At 38.1% G+C, this 18641-nt stretch overlaps 1 long non-coding RNA gene across 1 annotated transcript in view; it reads right to left on the reverse strand.

The window, feature by feature from the left end:
- Window positions 1-1572: 1572 nt before the first annotated feature.
- Window positions 1573-18641, reverse strand: part of LOC108540063 (uncharacterized) — a 56526-nt gene continuing 39457 nt past the window's right edge. The window contains exons 4-5 of the long non-coding RNA XR_001888574.1: window positions 2080-2266; window positions 1573-1732 (exon numbers count right to left, since the gene is read on the reverse strand). This is a non-coding gene — a long non-coding RNA (uncharacterized LOC108540063). The remainder of the gene's footprint in view (window positions 1733-2079; window positions 2267-18641) is intronic.

Raw genomic sequence — 18641 nt, forward strand, 5'->3', positions numbered from 1 at the left:
GCAGAGGGGGGTGGTATGTGGCAAGAAACAAGGAGTAGCCTCTAGTATCTTAGAGAGTCCCCTGTCCAACAACCAGCAAAACAACAAAGAATTCAATTCAAGAGTTCCAAGAAACTGTGCACGTTGCAACCAACCAGAATGAGCATGGAAGAGGGTCCCAGGCATTAAGAGGAAACCTCAGACCTAGTTTACTCCTTGATTCAAACTTGTGAGGTGCAGACAATATACTTCCAGACTCCTGACCCATGGAAACAGTGAGATAAATATGTATTGTTTTAAGCTGCTACTTTTGTGACAGTTTGCTATAGAGTAATAGAGAACTAACACACACCTCATAATTCATTTAATTTATGACCCCAAAACTATACTAACAATGTCCACAAAAATGATTATGCAGCTTCTCCTTATATACTGCTATGGTATCAATGTTTGTGTCCCCTCATCCTCAAATTCCTATATTGAAATCCTAATCCCCAAGGTAAGGCTTTTGGGAGGTAATTAAGTCATGAAGGCAGAACCCTCATGAATGGGATTAGTGCCCTCCTAAAAGACCCCAGAGAGCTGCCCTTCCCCTTCCACATGTGAGGGCACAGCTAGAAGACATCACTGATGAACCAGAAAGCAGGCCTTTACCAGACACCAAATCTGCTAGCACCTTGCTCTCGGATTTCCTAGCCTCCAAAACTGTAATGAATACATTTCTATTATTTATAAGCTACCCAGTTTGTGATATTTTTGCTATAGCAGCCTGAATGGACTAAGACAAATACCTTCAATAACAGGGAACTCATTCTCTTTCAAAGCAACTCATTCAATTGTTGAAATTTTTAATTATCAGGCATTATGTTTCTTTTCATTCTGAGTTGAAATCCACTCTGTAATTTTTACTCATTGATCTTAGATCTATATGATGGGTAATGTAAGACAAATTCCCAATCTACCTCCCATATGTTAGTTTTTCAGCGATCTAAAGACAGCTATCACAATCAACCTAAATCTAATGTACTTTGTTTAAAAATCCAAGCTCCTGACTGATGCTTCCTCATTTGATGCTTTTTATAGATACTTCACCAGCTTGTGGGTTTGAATTTGTCAGACACTTTTAAAACATGGACCCACAACACTGCCCAAGGTATGGTCTTATAAGTACAGACCCTGTGCTTTCGTCACCTCTCCTTTCTGAGTGTGTAGCAACTAACGATTATTAGTATTTGTCTTAGTGTAGCTGCCCTGGAAAACAGACCTCAACACAGAGTTCCACTTGCAAATAATTCAGTTTGGAGTACTCCCAGGGAGAACATCAGTGAGGTCCTGAGGAAAGCAGAGTGAGGCCAAGGAGGTGGTGAAGTGCAATGCAGGCACAACAGTCTCAACCTGTTACACAGGGAGCTCTGGAGCTCTGATGGCTTTCAAATTGTCCCAAATTGAAGCATGGGGATTGGACCTTTATAATGATTTATTATAACTAATAAATCATTGATGAAACTGCTCCCAGAGAGGAGATATAAACTTGCATGATGTTGACAGCTTTTGCTGAGGTCAATTTTTAACCTCTGAGCCCTTGACTGGCAATACCCCTGGCAGCAGGGGAAGGAGCATCTCAGGGGATCTCGGTGGCACCCGACGGCAGTCTGTGAAGTCCATTTATTGTGCTCCTAAGATCCATTGCTTCATATAAAACTTCTCTTCCATCAGGGAAAAGCTTGTCCAGGGTTCTGGTTGGTTTTCCTTCCTGCAGAAATAAAAAATTTAGTGGCATGAACCACAGCCTCTTGCCACTAAAGTTCATCTCAGAACAGCAATGGATTCTCTTTCCTTTCTCTTGTATTACTCAATTTAGATCCTCCCCACCCTCAGTTAGCCCCCCTGTTGGCCTAGGTGAATTATTTGATAAGGTGACTCAAACACTCATCACTGAAGGTTTGGAGACCCTACTCCCCTTACTTTTTTCAGGCTTTGTTTGCTGCAGTTTTCTATTTATTGTTTAAATTGTGCAGAGGAGTAGCAAGATATGCCCCAGTGAATCACCTGAATTCCCAGGTGCTATTTCTTACCTCCACTTTGAAAGAACAAACCTACCTTTTCCTTATAATTAGGGTAAATTATGCCAGAAAGGATGTTACTTCTTCCTTGCTTATTTGTCTCTTGGTACGAAGAACCTGAGGCAGTAGAGTGGCAGACATAGCTTAAAATTTAACATGATTCTTTCTACATCCACTGGTAAAAGTATTTCCTCTTAGGAACCAGTACCTCTTAGACATGAAGCCTAGAATTGTGAAAAGAAAAACCCCAAATTATCCAAGTAGGTCACTGGGGATAAAAGTAAGCAGGGCCACTGCTTTTATCTCTTTGTTTCACATTTGAGGACATAGCGCTTTCCAGTGGTTGTTTATTTAGAGCATATACTCTGTTCTGGTGGGTGAGTAGCACAGAGCATCATAAGAAAGATGGAACCTCAGCTGTGCCTTCTACAGGCCATTTGATTTCTCTGTCATGTTGCTGGTTTCCAAGGGCTGTTATATGTGATAGAATTAGTGGCTTCTATAGCCATATGCCCATTGCCACATACCTATTTCTATAAAGCAGGATCTTTAGGTAGATGCATGTTGTAAAACATCCTGCTTCAGTGAATTAAAACTCTGTAAATACTCTGATAAGCTAAACAGATAAGACTCTCTGGGAATACATACCAAGAACATATGTCAATTTTGCTCAAGATAAAATGCTGACCCTTTCAACAATTCCACCAGAATGAAAAAGCTTCAGTATAACAAACCTGCCAATATTAAGGGCTAATTAGGCTCCTCATGGAACAGTACCATATCAGGGACTCAGCATTGGTATTTTTTTCTGGCAGGTTGGACATTTGGCAGTGGCAGAAAGTAGAATGGATTTGTGAGTGAGAGTCCTATGCATAGCCTCCACTCCTGCCACCACAGTGACTGCATGAATGTTAATCGCAGATTGAAATTGATTGATTAAGCAGGTTAAAATCAACTGGCTAAACCACCATGTCAAATTAGTTGGTGGGTATCTTTCATAGTAAGATAAATTCTGGTGGCCATTAATATGCAATCTGAAGATCTTCACCATTCTGCATGTTTCTGTTACTGTATTCACATGATTCTTTTGAGATTTCCTTGTCACAGTCTTTTAATCTTCTCTTCCTACATCCAGCCCCCAGATTAAAAAACTAAGCTACTCTTCATTTTGGTACATTTTATATATTATTATATCAGGCTACTTCTCTTTACATTCTACCTATAGAATGTAAATGACCAAGTTCACTACTTGAAGTTTTGTCTGTTGAAATTTCCTCTCACTATTGTCTTTCAACACCATACCTGAGTAGGACTATCGTCTAGCTGCAATTCATTTTTGACTTATATCAACGTATTCAACCATCCCATCCATGAATAAGTCTTACATGACTTTTTCCTCTCCATTTGGTTCCTTTGGCAGAGGATTGAGTGAATTGTAATCATTGGTATATGGTATTGCATTGTCCTTACTGCAGACTGGTCCTCTTCTTTAGACAATGAATTCTGGGTCCAAAAATGGGCTAACTTCAAGAATCTGAGCAAGGGATCATGATTTTTCATTGAGGTGACTGCCTTCAACTTTCTAATCTTCCACTTTTCTTTTGAATATACGAATTAAATAATACTTATTGAATACCATATATTTCGCTCCTAGCAACTCCGTGTTCCATACCTTTCTGTGGGTCAAGTTATGCTGGTTCCCACTCGGAGTATGCCACTAATTTAGATAATCGTGTCTAACTTGCTTCTACTGGATAAATATAATCTGATCTCTATTACTTAGAGGATTTTTTTTTTAAGTTCCCGTTGCTCTCAAGGAGTAACAGCTTTTGTTACAGTCAGCCCTGACCTAAAGAAGAAAGGCATGACTGTGCTTCTAAATGATTCCCATTCCTTATTGTTTTAATAAACAGGATGAATATACTTTGGGATCTATTTTTAAGTATAGACAAAAGGACTTGCTGATTAATTAGATGTGGGAAATAGCATAAAGAGAGGCAAAATGGATGACTCCTAAATTTTAGGCTCAGGCATGTGGAAAGCTGCAAGAAGAGCAGGCTGAATAGAAGGAGATATTGGAGGAGCATAGAAACTTGTACATACAACATTTATTTTTTGACTTGAAGATAGAACTTTGCACATAACCTACTATATTTCATCGTTTTATTTTTATTCCGCCTAGTTGGGCTGGCATATTAGGAAAGTAGTCATCTGCCTTTAATTAAAACTTATATACCAAAGCCTGAGTCAGAATCAAACCAATGTCTGGTGTGGTAAAACACGAGATAAAGGAGGAAGTTGTTTGCCTGGTACTCTTTCAGTTCTTCCCATTTCTTAATATTTCATAAGGCTCTGCTTCTTGGGCTGCTGGAAGCAACTGTTTCAGGGGGAGTCATTTTGAGAAGAAGGCAGAGGAACAAGGTGCCACCGTTGACATTGTAAATCATGGATTTTCAAGGAAATTAGATAAGACACAACCATGAGGAGCACACTCAACTGGAAATGGCTCTAATATTATTCAGGGGCTACAAATCTGACCTTCTTGGCTTTATTCATTAATGGGGCAGATGATTCTCCTTACTGCGCTGCTAAGCTTTCCTGAAAGAATTAACCATCAAATTCATGTACTAGCTTGTCAGCAAGCTTTCCTCATACTCTGACTGTGGGGGAGACTGAGCCAGATGCCTCATTAAGAGTCTGGCTTTAAGACAGAGCAGATTATGTTAGGAAACCAGAAATGGTTACACCATTTTACAAATGGAATAATGAGGGGGTGAGGGGAAGTTTTTGTTGTTCTTGTTGTTAAATTCATATTGAAAAATGTCAGCAAGCTTGGAAAAGAGGGGTGCTTGCCAATTTGGGGTCCAATTAAAGGGAAATCTGCCCTATGACAGAAAGATATAGCAAAAAGATTGACTCTGGCAGAACCTGTACCCATTGGCATGCTGATAAAATTATTGCAGTCGAATTGAAAATAGATCCTACGGGTGGAGGTGGTTTTTAATAGTCCAGCTCTCCACCTCTGAAAGGTTCATTTGAGCCCATTTATCAAACATTACACAGGAAAGACCCTTTGCTGAAAGCCTTTGTAGCCTCCATCAACCTTCCCTCAGACAAATGTCGACAACTCCCTCAAGTTACCAGCTTCCATTCGAAATATACCAGTTAAAATATAGATATTTTTATTTATATTCATTTATTATTTTTGCATGCAAAGCTCTCTTTTAGGGGCTGGAGATTTGGATGTCAGACTCTCTGACAACTGAGTCTTTTCACACTTGGCAGTTTCTTGCATTATATGATGATACTTTTAATTCAGAAAAATTTTACATGGAAATTATCCAAAGCAGTCAAATTCACATGTTTAAGTAGTCTGACATGGTTAGTATAAAAGAGCCATTCTCGGAGGACAAAGATCTAAATTAATTCATACATTGGGAAGAAAAAATACAGATATCCACTAAATATTAGGAGTTGGGCAGTTAAAATTGGAGGAAACCTTTCCTCATTTCATGCAGTGCTATTTACTTTACATGTACTTTACAAGTCCTGTATTAAATAATTATAGAGCAACTGAGAAGCAGTTAGGTCAATAAATACATTATTAAAAAGGGTTTATACCTTTGAAGATGTGGTAGGGAGACGAATCATCCCCCAAAGATGTCCACATCCCAATCTCCCTAGTCTGAATATGATACTTTACATGGCAAAAGGGACACTGCAGATGTGGGTAAGGCAATGGACCTTGACCTGGATTATGTGGGCGGGCCCAAACTAATCACATGAGTCCTTAAAAATCAGAAACCTTTCTGGTTAGGTCAAAGAGAGTTGTGACAATAGAAGGGTCAGAGAGATGTGATGTTACTGGCTTTGCAGATGGAAGAGGGAGGACATGAGCTAAGAAATGCAAGTGGCTTGTAGAACCTGGAAAAGGGAAGGAAATGAATTCTCTTTTAGAGCTTCCATAAATAAACACAGCCTTGCAGTCAGCCAGTGTATATGTGTATATGTATATATACACACACATAAATATATATACACGCAGAATAATTGGGATTTAATGTGTTTATGTAACAGCAACAACAAAACTTATTTAGAATTCCTACTCTGCTTCAAGAATGGTGGATTCCATTAATTATAAAGCCTTATTTCCCCTGGGCTCCTTAATAAACCCATCAAGGAATACATTTACACGCAATCTTAAATAGTTACCAAGCCAGAAACTTGGCAGTCATCCCATCTTATCTCTAATTCATAATCAACCTCTGCCAATGTTGCCTTAAATATTATGCTTGACCATTTCTCTCCATTTCTATTACCATCCCCACATTTGTCTAAACCACCATTATAGTCTACCAGGACTATAATTAGCTTCCTGTGCTGTCTCATTTTTGCTCCCACAAAGTAGATCCCCACATGTATCACACATACATAGAGAGTTATCTTTTCAAAATGCATATCAGATATAATCCTAAGTAAATATTTCAATGATTTTTGTATTGCTTTTAGGATCACACCAAAATATCCTGAATTTCTCCAGAAATGATCTGCATCATGTGACATTTTCCTACTTCTCTCTCTCTCTCTCTCTCTCTCTCTCTCTCTCTCTCTCTGTGTGTGTGTCTGTGTGTGTGTGTGTGTGTGTGTGTGTGTGTGTGAATGAATATTTTGGCTAAAATCTGAAGAGTTGACATTTTGGTCTGGATCATTATACAAGGCAAGGAGACAATGCAAGAAAACTTTCCCATGAGTTAATTTAGTCAGAGATGCCCCTGATAAAAATTGGGATTCATATGCTTCCTATTTCTCCTTCTTAACTAAATTTTATATGGTATGCATTTTTTTGTTTCATTAGTTTTTCACATACAGTAAAGTAGAGTAAGAGACATTAGAGGTTGGCATGATTCAAGAGAGCCCCCATATGAGATGGTAAATAACAATGGAATCTATAGATCTTGTTGTAACTGCCCAGTGGGTTTACCTTGCCCGCTGCCTAGACAGAGCTGATTTACCAAGACAGGTGAATTGCAATGGTGAAAGAATAATTCATTGCAGAACTGGCAGTGTGGGAGACTGGAGTTTTATTACTCAAATCAGTCTCCTGGGGCATTTGAGGATTGGAGTTTTTAATGATAATTTGTCTGGGGCTTGGGAAGTAGGGAGTGCTGATTGATTGGGTTGGAGATGGAATCATAGTGGGTCGAAGTGAGTTCTTGCTGACTTCTGTTCCTGGATGGGATCACAGGACTGGTTGAGCCACATTATAGGTCTGAGTGGTGTCATCTGCTGCATCAGAATGCAGGGTCTGCAAAATATCTCAAGCACTGATCTTAGGTTTTGCAACAGTGATGTTATTCCCAGGAGCAATTTGGGGAAGTTGAAACTCTTGCAGCCAGAGGCTTCATGGCCTCCACACAGTAATTTCTAATCTTGTAGCTAATTTGTTAGTCCTACAAAGGCAGGCTGGTCCACAGTCAAGAGGGTTTTTTTTTTTTTTTCTAGGAAAAGGCTATTTATCAATTTTGTTTCAGAGTTTAAACAATAAACTAAATTCCTTCCCAAGGCTAGTTAGGCCTACACCCATGAATGAACAAAGACAGCTTAGAGGTTAGAAGCAAGATCGGGTTGGTTAGGTCTGATTTCTTTCACTGTCATAATTTCCTCAGTTATGTTTTTTCGCAAAGGTGGCTTCATTGTCAAAACAAACCCTAGGATTCTGCAGCTGCTGTAGTTGCTGGTGTCTATGAAAACCATTTCACCCACTAATCTAACGAAAGTTTTCCTCTTCCTGCCAAAACAAAATGAAGAAAAACAAGCTGCCATTTATTAAGAGCTTGAGTTGTGGCAAGCACTGTGACATCTGAAGACTATCTGAAGTATGTAAGAAAAGATAGTAACTCTAACCTCTGTCATTCTGCAAAAGATGAAGCTAGGTCTACATTTGTCATTCCTTTTTAGAGGTATAAACCAAAAAAGTATCTGAGACAGGTCTCAATCAATTTAGAAGTTTATTGCACCATGGTTAAGGACCATGACCAATGACACAGCCTCGGGAGGTTCTGAGAACATGTGCCCAAGGTGGTTGGGCTACAGCTTGATTTATACATTTTAGGAAAACAGAAGGTACAGGCAAAGACATAAATTAATACATGTAAGGTATACACTGAAAGAAAGAAGCAGCCTGGAAAGAAACAATGTCTCAAAGCTGGGTGGGTGGGGGGTCGGTGGGGGGGTGTCTTCCAGGTCATAGGTAGATTTAAAGATTTCCTGATTGGCAATTGGTCAAAAGAGTTAAGTTCTGCCTGAAGAGCTGAAATTAGCTTGAGTGAAGGTAAGGTTGGAAGGAGGTGCTGTGAAAGCCAAGGTTCTTGTCACGTAGATGAAGCCTCCAGGTAGCCAGCTTCAGAGGGAATAGATGTGTAAGACTCTAGAGAGACCTAGTAAGGGAAGGTGATTCTCTACAGAATGCAAATTTCCCCCATAAGAGACAGTTTTTCAGGGACATTTCAAAATACATCAAATAATATATTTTGGGGGTAAAATACTTTTATTTCCTTTTAGGGTCTGTTATCTGTCCTGTGATGTTGTACCCAAATCAGGTTGAAGTTGGTAACTTATTGCTACAGAGTCTGTTCTGTCAGTCTTGGGATTTCTATTTTACTGTTAATGCTGGCCAGTTGGGTTTCCTGAACTCCAAAAAGAGGAGGGTATAAAGAGCCATATGTAACCCCTGCTCCCTTCCTGTGGTGATGACCTGAACTAGTTTTTTTGGTTTGTTTGGGTCCCCTTGGCCAAGTAGGGAGTCCATTCTGTCAGTTGTGGGGAGTTGGAATTTTGTTCTTGGTTTGTAGAGGCAAATTCATGGAAAAGCCAAGGGGCTAGGGAAGATTACTAGGGCAAAATTCCACACTCCAAGAGAACTAACTGGCTGCCCTTCTTAATCAGGGACTAGAAGCAAAGGGTAAAGCACTAAGAGCAAGTTGTTGAGAGTCTTGTGCTGATGGTCTTGCAGTCCCTTTGTCAAGGACACATTAATTTGATGAATGTGGTCCTTATGTTTTCAAATTTTAATTGATTTATTCCATCTTGTTTCAGAAAGGTTTTATAGTAGTCTGTAAGCTATGTACATTACAAGATAACATTTATTGAATGCAGGTAAAAAAAATTAAAAGAAAAAATTGGGAGGTCATAAAATGAAATGAGGAATAAAGTAGAGAAAAATGATTTCCTAGGACATTTTTGGATTCTAAAGCACCAAATGCTGCCAAGATATCAACTGTCCCTGGTGGTGATTTAGCCCCTGATAGGGATAAGCTAGCAGGGTTTAGGCCAGCAGTTGGGACCTCTATTTTTGGAAGGCTCCCAGGTAGACAAATTTCTGTCCTGTTTGCTCCTCAAGTATCTCACACTATGTCGTTGAAAAAATTCAGCATACTTGTGGTTACCTATGTACTGTCTGGTTTTTGTGTGTATTTATGAGGTCCATAAAAATTGGTCAGGAAGTTTACTAGTATATTCTATCATTTACCACAGAGACTGGCTTAGTTACTAGTTACTCATATTTTCCCCCAAGCTAATGAATACTAGGTCATGCCAGGGGAGAACAACAACAACAACAATAACAAAAAATGTAGGGAAGCGTTACAGTGGATTTAATCAGAGCTGAGAATAATATTTCTTCTTCAAAAATGACACTTCATAGCTGTATAATATGCACTCATGTGGATGGTGCCAAGTTGAGTTTAAACAATCTCCTATTGTTGGATATCTTGTTTATTTCCAATAGTGCCATCCTGAATATCCTCACAAATCTTTACTTCCATCACATTTAGACTGGATTTCTAAAGTGAAATTATTGTGTTGAAGGATATGAGCTATTAGAAATGAATTACTGCCTTCTTTCCAACGAGTAACTGCCTTACAATTCTAGCTGGCTGTTTACACTCTACTATTTTTTGTTATTCAGCTTCCTGCTTTATGGATATTTTTAATCTGGTGACTTTCCAGAAACTTCTGCATATTTAAGAGGCCTCTGACCCTGTGCAGTGACCCTCCTGGCTTTGTATCCATCAACATGACACACTTGAGGTAGACAAAATAACGTTCCCACCCCACCACCTCCACCAAGATGTGCCTGTCCTAATCCCCAGAATATGCAACTATGTTATGTTGCATGGGAAGGGGAAATTAACGTTGTAGATGGAATTACGTTTGCTAATCAGGTGACTCTAAAATAATACATTATCCAGGACACAATGAAATCACAAGAGTACTTATAAATGAAAGAGAAAAGCAGAAATGTTAGTGTCAGAGTCATGTGATATGAGAAAGATTTGAATGTTCATTGCTGGCTTTGAAAATAGAAGAGGGCCACGAACCAAGGAATATGGGGGCTCTCTAAAAACTGGGGGAAAAAAAGCAAGGAAATGGATTCTCCCCTAGAGACTCTAAAAGGAACCAGTGGCGCCAAAACTTGATTTTATCCCAGTGAGACACATGTTGGGCTTATGATCTCCAGAATGTAAGATAATAAAATTGTGTTCTTTTAAGCCACCAAGTTAGAGGTAATTAGTAACAGCAGCCACAAGAAAGGAATATAACACTCTTCAGCTTCCAAGTCCCCAGCTCTGCTTCACCTCACCTATACCCTCTTTATGTAGGAAAAAAACTTTTTCTATTTAAAGAGCAAGTACTCAGCCAATTGTCCATGCTGCTGTACCATCTGTTTTATGGCTGTGTCCCTTAAGACATGAGAAAAAAAAAAATGAAAAAAAAAAATACAGAGGCATAGGATTGTCAGATTTAAGCTCAAAACTCTAATTTGGAATTTACATTTATTGATTTCTGACCAGAAGATCATGCTGATATTGACATACACCAATCCTCGGCCACAGCCACATTTGTTTGGCTCTTGTCCAGAGCTCTACTGGCTTTGATAGATGCTAATCAGTACTTATTCTCTAAGGGAGAGGCCAATCTATTAGCACATTTTTAAAAAAAAAATCTGTGTTAGAAGCATGGTTCCTCTCCATCACAGACTCCAAACTGAAAAATCCTTACACATTTACAAATACAAGCAGGTGACTTAGGTATAGCAGATGACTTTAAACAAGGTGATTGCTTAGCTAATGTTTATTGCATCCTCTGTCAACAAATCGCAAGGAGGGGATCAGGTTTTGTTTGAGTCTCCCTGGGAAATAGATTTTGTTTTATGGGACTCTTGTTGCAAATTCCTGTGAACTCTAACATCACTTGTGGGTAGCAACTAAAGTATAGGAATTCAACATATGCACACAGTTCTTGCCTATCAGCAATGCTCTTGGTTCCACTGCTCAATCAATAATGCTAGTGTCTGATCCAAATTCAACTCACGTTTGACGGCCACCATAGTGTAACACTGTTACAGGAACTTTCACATTATCTTATTAATTCTCACAATCACCCTTATTTTACAAAGAAGAAATTGTGATTCATAAGGGTTAAACAGACTTCTCCAGCTCACATAAGCTAGCAAGGGACAGAGCCAGTATTTGAACTTCTAGTCTTTTGATGTGTATTGAGTGCTCTTTTTACTGTACACGATCCTTACCTCACAACACCTAGACTGGGGAGGCATGAAGCCAACTCCCCTCTGCAGCCTAGCCCAGTGGCCAGTCCCCGGCACTATCTAAGTCCTCTTTCTGTTAACTATCCTACTCATGGGCTCCCATGGGGTTTAAGACAGGGCAGAGACCATTACCATAGGGAAGAAAACACAAGTCTCAGCAGCCGAGAAGCAGGAGGTATGCCAAGAGAAGGAAAGAACATGATGTTTTGCAAAGGGGAAACTGACTTTTCAAATTCGCTGCAGAGAGGGAATTATGCAAGTATTTTACCATCAATAAAAGAAACATTATTTAAATAAGTGGGACAGAATCACAGTATTATAGAACTGGAGAGGACCTTATACAATATCCAATTCCATTCCTCACTTCAAAGATAAGAAAGCTAGGGATAGGAAATACTAAGATTTATGGTCATAATTTTACATGACTCAGGCTTGGAAATCAAACGAAGGTCTCCCACCTTTTAGCACAATGTTTTTGGTTACATGATGTCATGTCTTCTAAAGAACTACTGTTGTAAATAATAAAAATATATAATTTATATATCTTTCATGTATTTTAATGAAAAGATATCATTTCTTCATAGTAATACATCCTATTAAAATGACTAAAAAATTCAATAGAGCTCTTGTGAATTTGCAGCCACTTATTATAAAACCCAGAGTACAATTGTAAAGAACAGACAGACTTGATTTGTCTGCATGAGTGGAATCCTCTGACTGTAATCTTTCTTCAAAAAAACAATTTTGTGAAACTATAGTCTGCGTCATATATTTAAAGACAGATATATATTATCATTCATTAAGGTAGAAATCACCACTGTTAATGAGGATGAAATGGCAACTGAAAAAAGCATAAAGATTTTGTTTCCAAAGCAGCAAAATTACCAATAACTTTATCTCTGATCTTTATGCTTGCTATATGTAAATGTACAATGAGAAAAATAAGCCAGAATAAAGAACAGGCAATCCTAAAACAGTTTTTGAAATAACTCAATGTGGCCATCTATCTTCTTAAGTTGACTACAAAAACTTCCACTATGGATTCCATCATCTATCTGTATTAAGGACTCTAATGGTTTCTGAGTGGAGGTGGTAAAAATAAAATAAAAACTGTGAAGAATGAAGATGATAACTTTTCATGGTACACTATATTCTGTTAAATTAAATTTAATGTAAATAGCTACTGAATTTTTCTACAATTTTGATTTACATGCACATTAGAAATCTTCATCTTCAGGTGTACTATTTAGAGTTTGTAAAATATAATGTTAATGGTAATTTTCATAAAGCTGGTGGTAAAAGCTTGTTCAGGAATATACTCCTATAACTTTATTTTAATGAGGAAATAAATTTTCAACTCCACATAACTCTAACTTGGAATATTTCATTTTAAGTATATAACTTGCTTTAAGTTTGATGAACATTTGTACCTGGGAACGTTCCAGGTTTGAGTTCACTAGTAAGTGGTTTATTCAGAAGTCTATCTCATTGCTGAAACCCAAGAATTTTCATTCAGAATTTGCTTTAATCTAGATCATTTTTATAATCAGAACTTCTCCAGGTTGGCAACATCCTTTTCCTTTTTTCTCTGTGGATAAGTTTTCAGTCTCTACCCACTGGGATAATTGTCTGCAATCGGGATACACAGGGCCCATTAATTAAGAGACTGCTGGCTGGGCGTGGTGGCTCACGCCTATAATCCCAGCACTTTGGGAGGCCGAGGCAGGCAGATCATGAGGTCAGGAGATGGAGACTATCCTGGCCAACATGGTGAAACCCTGTCTCTACTAAAACTACAAAAATTAGCTGGGCATAGCAGCTGGTGCGTGTAATCCCAGATACTCGGGAGACTGAAGTAGGAGAATTGCTTGAGCCAGGAAGTGGGGGTTGTAGTGGCCCAAGGTCGTGCCACTGCACTCCAGCCTGGCAACAGGGTGAGACTCCATCTCAAAAGAAAAAAAAAAAAAGAGGAGACTGCTTGAAGAATTCCTTGGTTTGGAAATAAGCTATCCTAAACTTGATGCAGGTGAGGATTATTCCCTTGTAAATGGTGAGCCTAAAATCTATTTTCTTTCCTCTGGGCCTATAGAAGGTAGCAGGCAGTTACTTTCCTTTCAGATCAGGTTAATTCTTTCTAGATGAAATAGGTAACAGTATTTAAATTAATTTAATTAACATAGTTACAAGCAGACTCTTACTACCCAGTAAAATGTAGATTAGATTAGTTGCAAGGAAAACTGGTCCTATTCAAAGCCCATTATAAATCAATGCAGAGCTCGATGGCATTTTACTTTTTATTCTTAATGAGTCAATGATAACAAGCAATTGTATCACCCTCCAATTTGGAATTTACATTTACAATGTTTGCTATAGTTTGGTGGTATGCATGGATACACCTGTATGTGTGGGCCTGCATGCCCACACACAAGTGTCTATGTGAGGGCATGTACTTCAAGAAATATATATATATATATATATATATATATGTGTGTGTGTGTGTGTGTGTGTGTGTGTGTGTACATCCTTGCATATCTGGTAAACATTAAGTTAGAACGTGGACTTGAAGGCATGCTACGGAGTCTTGATCTGTCATCTCGGCTCACAGCAACCTCTGCTTCCTGGGTTCAAGTGATCCTCTGGCCTCAGCCTCCCAAGTAGCTGGGATTACAAGTGTGCACCACCACGCCTGGCTAATTTTTATTTTTATATTTTGTATTTTCATAGAGATGTGGTTTCACCATACTGGCTAGGCTGGTCTCAAACTCCTGACCTCAAGTAGTCCATCTATCTCAGCCTCCCAAAGTTCTGGGATTACAGGCAAGAGCCACCGTACCTGGCCTCCTTGTTTATTATTTCCAGAAACCTTGTAAGTTTTTTCAGTTTCTTCAGTATCCTAGTGAGGCTGCTGTTGTTTACCGTCTCATGTAGGAAACAAAGTAAATATGGAATGCCTAAGGGATGTAATTACATTAAATGAAAGGGAGATGGGATATGAGGATTCAAGCTCTCTTTGCTGCAAAGTCCTGGTAGTGCCAGGCTGAGTCCTAATCCTTGGTGGAATGGAGACCTATTTGGCAAGGGTCTGTCCTTATGGTGCCAGAATAGGAAAGCAAAAAGAGTGATTGTAGACAGCAAATACTCTTCTCTGGGGAGTTCAGCTCACTTGTTTGATTCCTTTTTTGGCTGAATCTCTTTATTGGCTCAAAATTTTATTTTTATTTTGGCATGAATGATTTATGACTTAGAAATTTTGAACGTATTATTCTAAATATAAGAAGGTAGTTTAAGATGTTTCTACTGTTTGGTAGCAAGAAAACACTATCAGAAAACATTAATAAAACTACTAAAAAAACACATTATAGTAAAATAAATAAAATCACAGCATTCTGAACTTGCAACACTGTGGGATAAATAACTGGAATATGTTTCCCACTAAAAATATCTAAAATAGCTGGGTATAATCTAAAAATATGAATAAAGAGTAGTTTGGGTAGTCATACTAATTTTGAACCACATAGAATGCAATAAAAAACTCATTAGTAGAGATAGAGTGACACTTCCTAATGATAAAAGGTTTAATTAACTGAGAACATATAACAATCTAAAATTTTTATGCACTTCTTAATGCACCTTCATATTTTTTAAACCCCGAAGTGTCAGAACTACAAGAAGAATTAGACAAGTCCATAATTTAATTCAGAGATTTTTAACATATCTCTCACCCTGACTGATAGATCAAGCAGAAAAAATAAATCTATTCTAAGAATATAGAGGTTTTAACAGGACAACTAGCAACCTCAAGATAACAGACATACAGGGACATCCCAACCAACAATGACAGAGGCCTCACTGTTCTCAACAACAGGTGAAACTTTTATAAGAATTAACCATGTACTGGACTATAGAGTAAGGCTCAACAACTTCCAAATGCTTGGTTAGAAAAAGGACAGCAAAATAAACTCACACAGAGAAGTAAGAAAATAATATGCATAAAAATAGAAGTTTGTAAAGTTAAAAGAGCCATGCAATTGGAAAGATCAATAAAGCCAAACTCAGCTCTTTGGAAAACCACCAGCAAAAACAACAAATGCCTCTCTTGTCTCTCATTCCTGTAAATTATGCGATTTGGACTCGAACCCTTGGCCACCAATTCCTTTGTCACTGGGCCTTCTCCTCCCTACTGGCCTTTCTTATCACTTATGGTCTCATTTACTCTTGGAAATTATTCTGGTAAAATGTCTGTCTTTCATACTGGTCACAAAACTCTTTTGAAAATAGTGATGAAGACATATTTGTTACAAAACATACTTTTTAAACTTGGGTACAAACACTATTAGTCATGGTGGCTTTCAAAGGAACAACTACCAAAAACCTGTTTCACTTCTTAATTTCTCCTGAATATACTTCCTTGTTTTGTGGCGGGGGATAGTGGTATTGATATCTTAATGTTTACCTCCCATTAAGTGATGTCACACTACATCTGAGAGGCAATGTACAAGAATGAAAATAGTTCAGGACTTTGGGCTACTTGGAGTTTGTCACTTAAGGGCCTTCTACCCTTTGGGGTAATTATAAAGCTCTGAGTCTCAACTTTCTCAACTTTAAAATGATACTAGTAGCAGTTACCTTGCAAGGGTATTGTGAATATTATATTAAACAATGAATGCCTAAGACCTGGAATGTAGAAACTGCTAAGGGAATTATGTCTATGGATTTTATAAGAAAAGACATTTACCTTGCCCATGTTTCAAAAAATAAAATATAAAAAAATTTTAAAAAAGCCCTCAAAAGCTGTTCAAATATATCGAAGATTTGGAACATAAGCTTATATTTAATTTATCCCTAATTTTGTGGTTTTATGTGATTTCAATTTTTTTCTGCTTCTGCCCTGTGCTTTGCAGTCTAAATACTAAAAATATTTTATATGAAGATATTCTACTCCTGGTTCTTCAATCATTACAAATTTCTCTAATCTACTTTTTGAGCATGATAATGTCAGTTGCTGTTGGATGGTGAGTTCACTAAAGTTACTGGAGCAGTTTCAAAGTTCAGAAGAAGTGCCAAAGGTCACACAGATTCTTTCCCATATATATTTTAATTTCGGTTTTACAAAATCTCACAGTAGCCAAATGTAGTTTGTTCAAATGCCATCACTTTTCAAAAATATTTCTAACAATCGTTGGTGTTCTGATTATTAAAATCTTCATTATTTATTTATTTATTTTGGGGGGTTTGTGGAGTATACTAATATATGTAACTTAGCCAAGTACAAACTCTTCTAGAAAGGCCGACAGTCAATATTCCTCCAATATTTATTCACAGTTCCTAGCAAGCATTATATGTAATCAGTGCTCAATAAATACATGTTGATTGACAAAGGACTAATCAAAGGACTAGACTACAGAAAGGCAGGTTAAGAGGAAAGGGTGAGAGCTGGAAGGCAGTATATAGAGGAAAGGAGACTGAAAAAGATTTCAAAGACTGAATGTTTTAGAAAATCCTGCAGATAACTGTGGAAGTGTGTGCTGGTGTGTGATTGTTTGCAGGTTGCTGATGATGTGGCATGTAGGTACAGTATAATCCAGAGCTGCCATCAGGCTGATTTAATTTTTTTTCATTAGCAGTGGCACAGACTATAAAATATTTATATTCAAATTCTAACTATGTATGCCTGGAGTAAATAAATAATTTACTGTATAAGCAATACATTATTTATTATGTTATTTTAAATATATATACTATTTGCATTTTACTGAAAACAAAACAGGTAGACTGATGATCTCTTAGGGTTCCAAAATAAAAAATGAGAGAAAAAAAAAATCAAGACTGCAGCTGCAGTGGGATGTTTTCTATAAAGCAGAAAGTAATAGCAGAAGACTGCCCCCAATATATGGAAAAAACAAGAAAATTAGTTTTCTTATAGAAAATACTAATTCTATCTATCAGCCCAAATACTCAACCATTCATTATCTGGATTTTCTTGGAAAATTTTGAGTTAGGCTCTGAATTAGAAAACTCAGCACCACAGACAAAAACTTTTGGAAAATTATTTAATTCCTTAAGAATTGTTGGTGATTTCAAAGAAGTGAGCAAGATAATACCCTGTTTGGGTTGGATGCTCAAATAAAGCATGACTATATGGGCTGGCTCATTTTTTGAAATCACTCTGCTGATTGCAAATCCCCAGCAATGTCTTGGAAGAAAGCTTCTTCCCAAATAAACTTGCTTTCTCCTTCAGCATATTATCTGTTGGCTGACCAATCAGTTCAGACTCATTTCTTGACAAGCAGAGTTCTGAGTCAGAGCCATTTTTGGTCACATTTATTCCCAGCATCAAGCATAGAATCATGTCTTCTTGTCTCCACATGCAGGCCTGGATGCTCCCCCACCATGGCTTTCAGAGTTAAATCTCGTGATTGAGAAGTGGGTCCAGTCCTTGAGATACAACACGGATATTAACCTAGGAATTAATGATCCTTCCTAATGTGCAGAAAGAGCTTATTTCAGCTGCGTACTAACAAGGACATGGGTTCTATGAGCAGACATTCCAGGTTGCCTCCTCCTGTTTTACCTGCGGGATGGGGGCAAATTAACCTTTATCAGCCTCAATTTCCTCATCTCTAAAATGGTGATAATAATATTACATGGCTCCTAGGTTTGTTATGGGGATTAAATGAGTAAAAGTACCAAAAAAAATCACTTAGAATCTGGGCATGGTGGCTCACACCTGTCATCCCAGCACTTTGGGAGGCAGAGGTAGGCAGATAGCTGGATGTCAGGAGTTTGAGACCAGCAGGGCCAACATCTCTACTAAAAATACAAAAATTAGTTGGGCATGATGGTGGGCCTGTAATCCCAGCTATTTGGGAAGCTGAGGCAGGAGAATTGTTTGAACCCAGGAGGCAAAGGTTGCAGTCAGCCAAGATTGCACTACTGAACTTCAGCCTGGGTGACAGAGAGAGACTCCATCTCAAAACAAAACAAACAAACAA

Source organism: Rhinopithecus bieti, unplaced genomic scaffold (genome assembly GCF_001698545.2).
Source record: "Rhinopithecus bieti isolate Rb0 unplaced genomic scaffold, ASM169854v2 scaffold_18126, whole genome shotgun sequence".
Taxonomy (NCBI): Eukaryota; Metazoa; Chordata; class Mammalia; order Primates; family Cercopithecidae; genus Rhinopithecus; species Rhinopithecus bieti.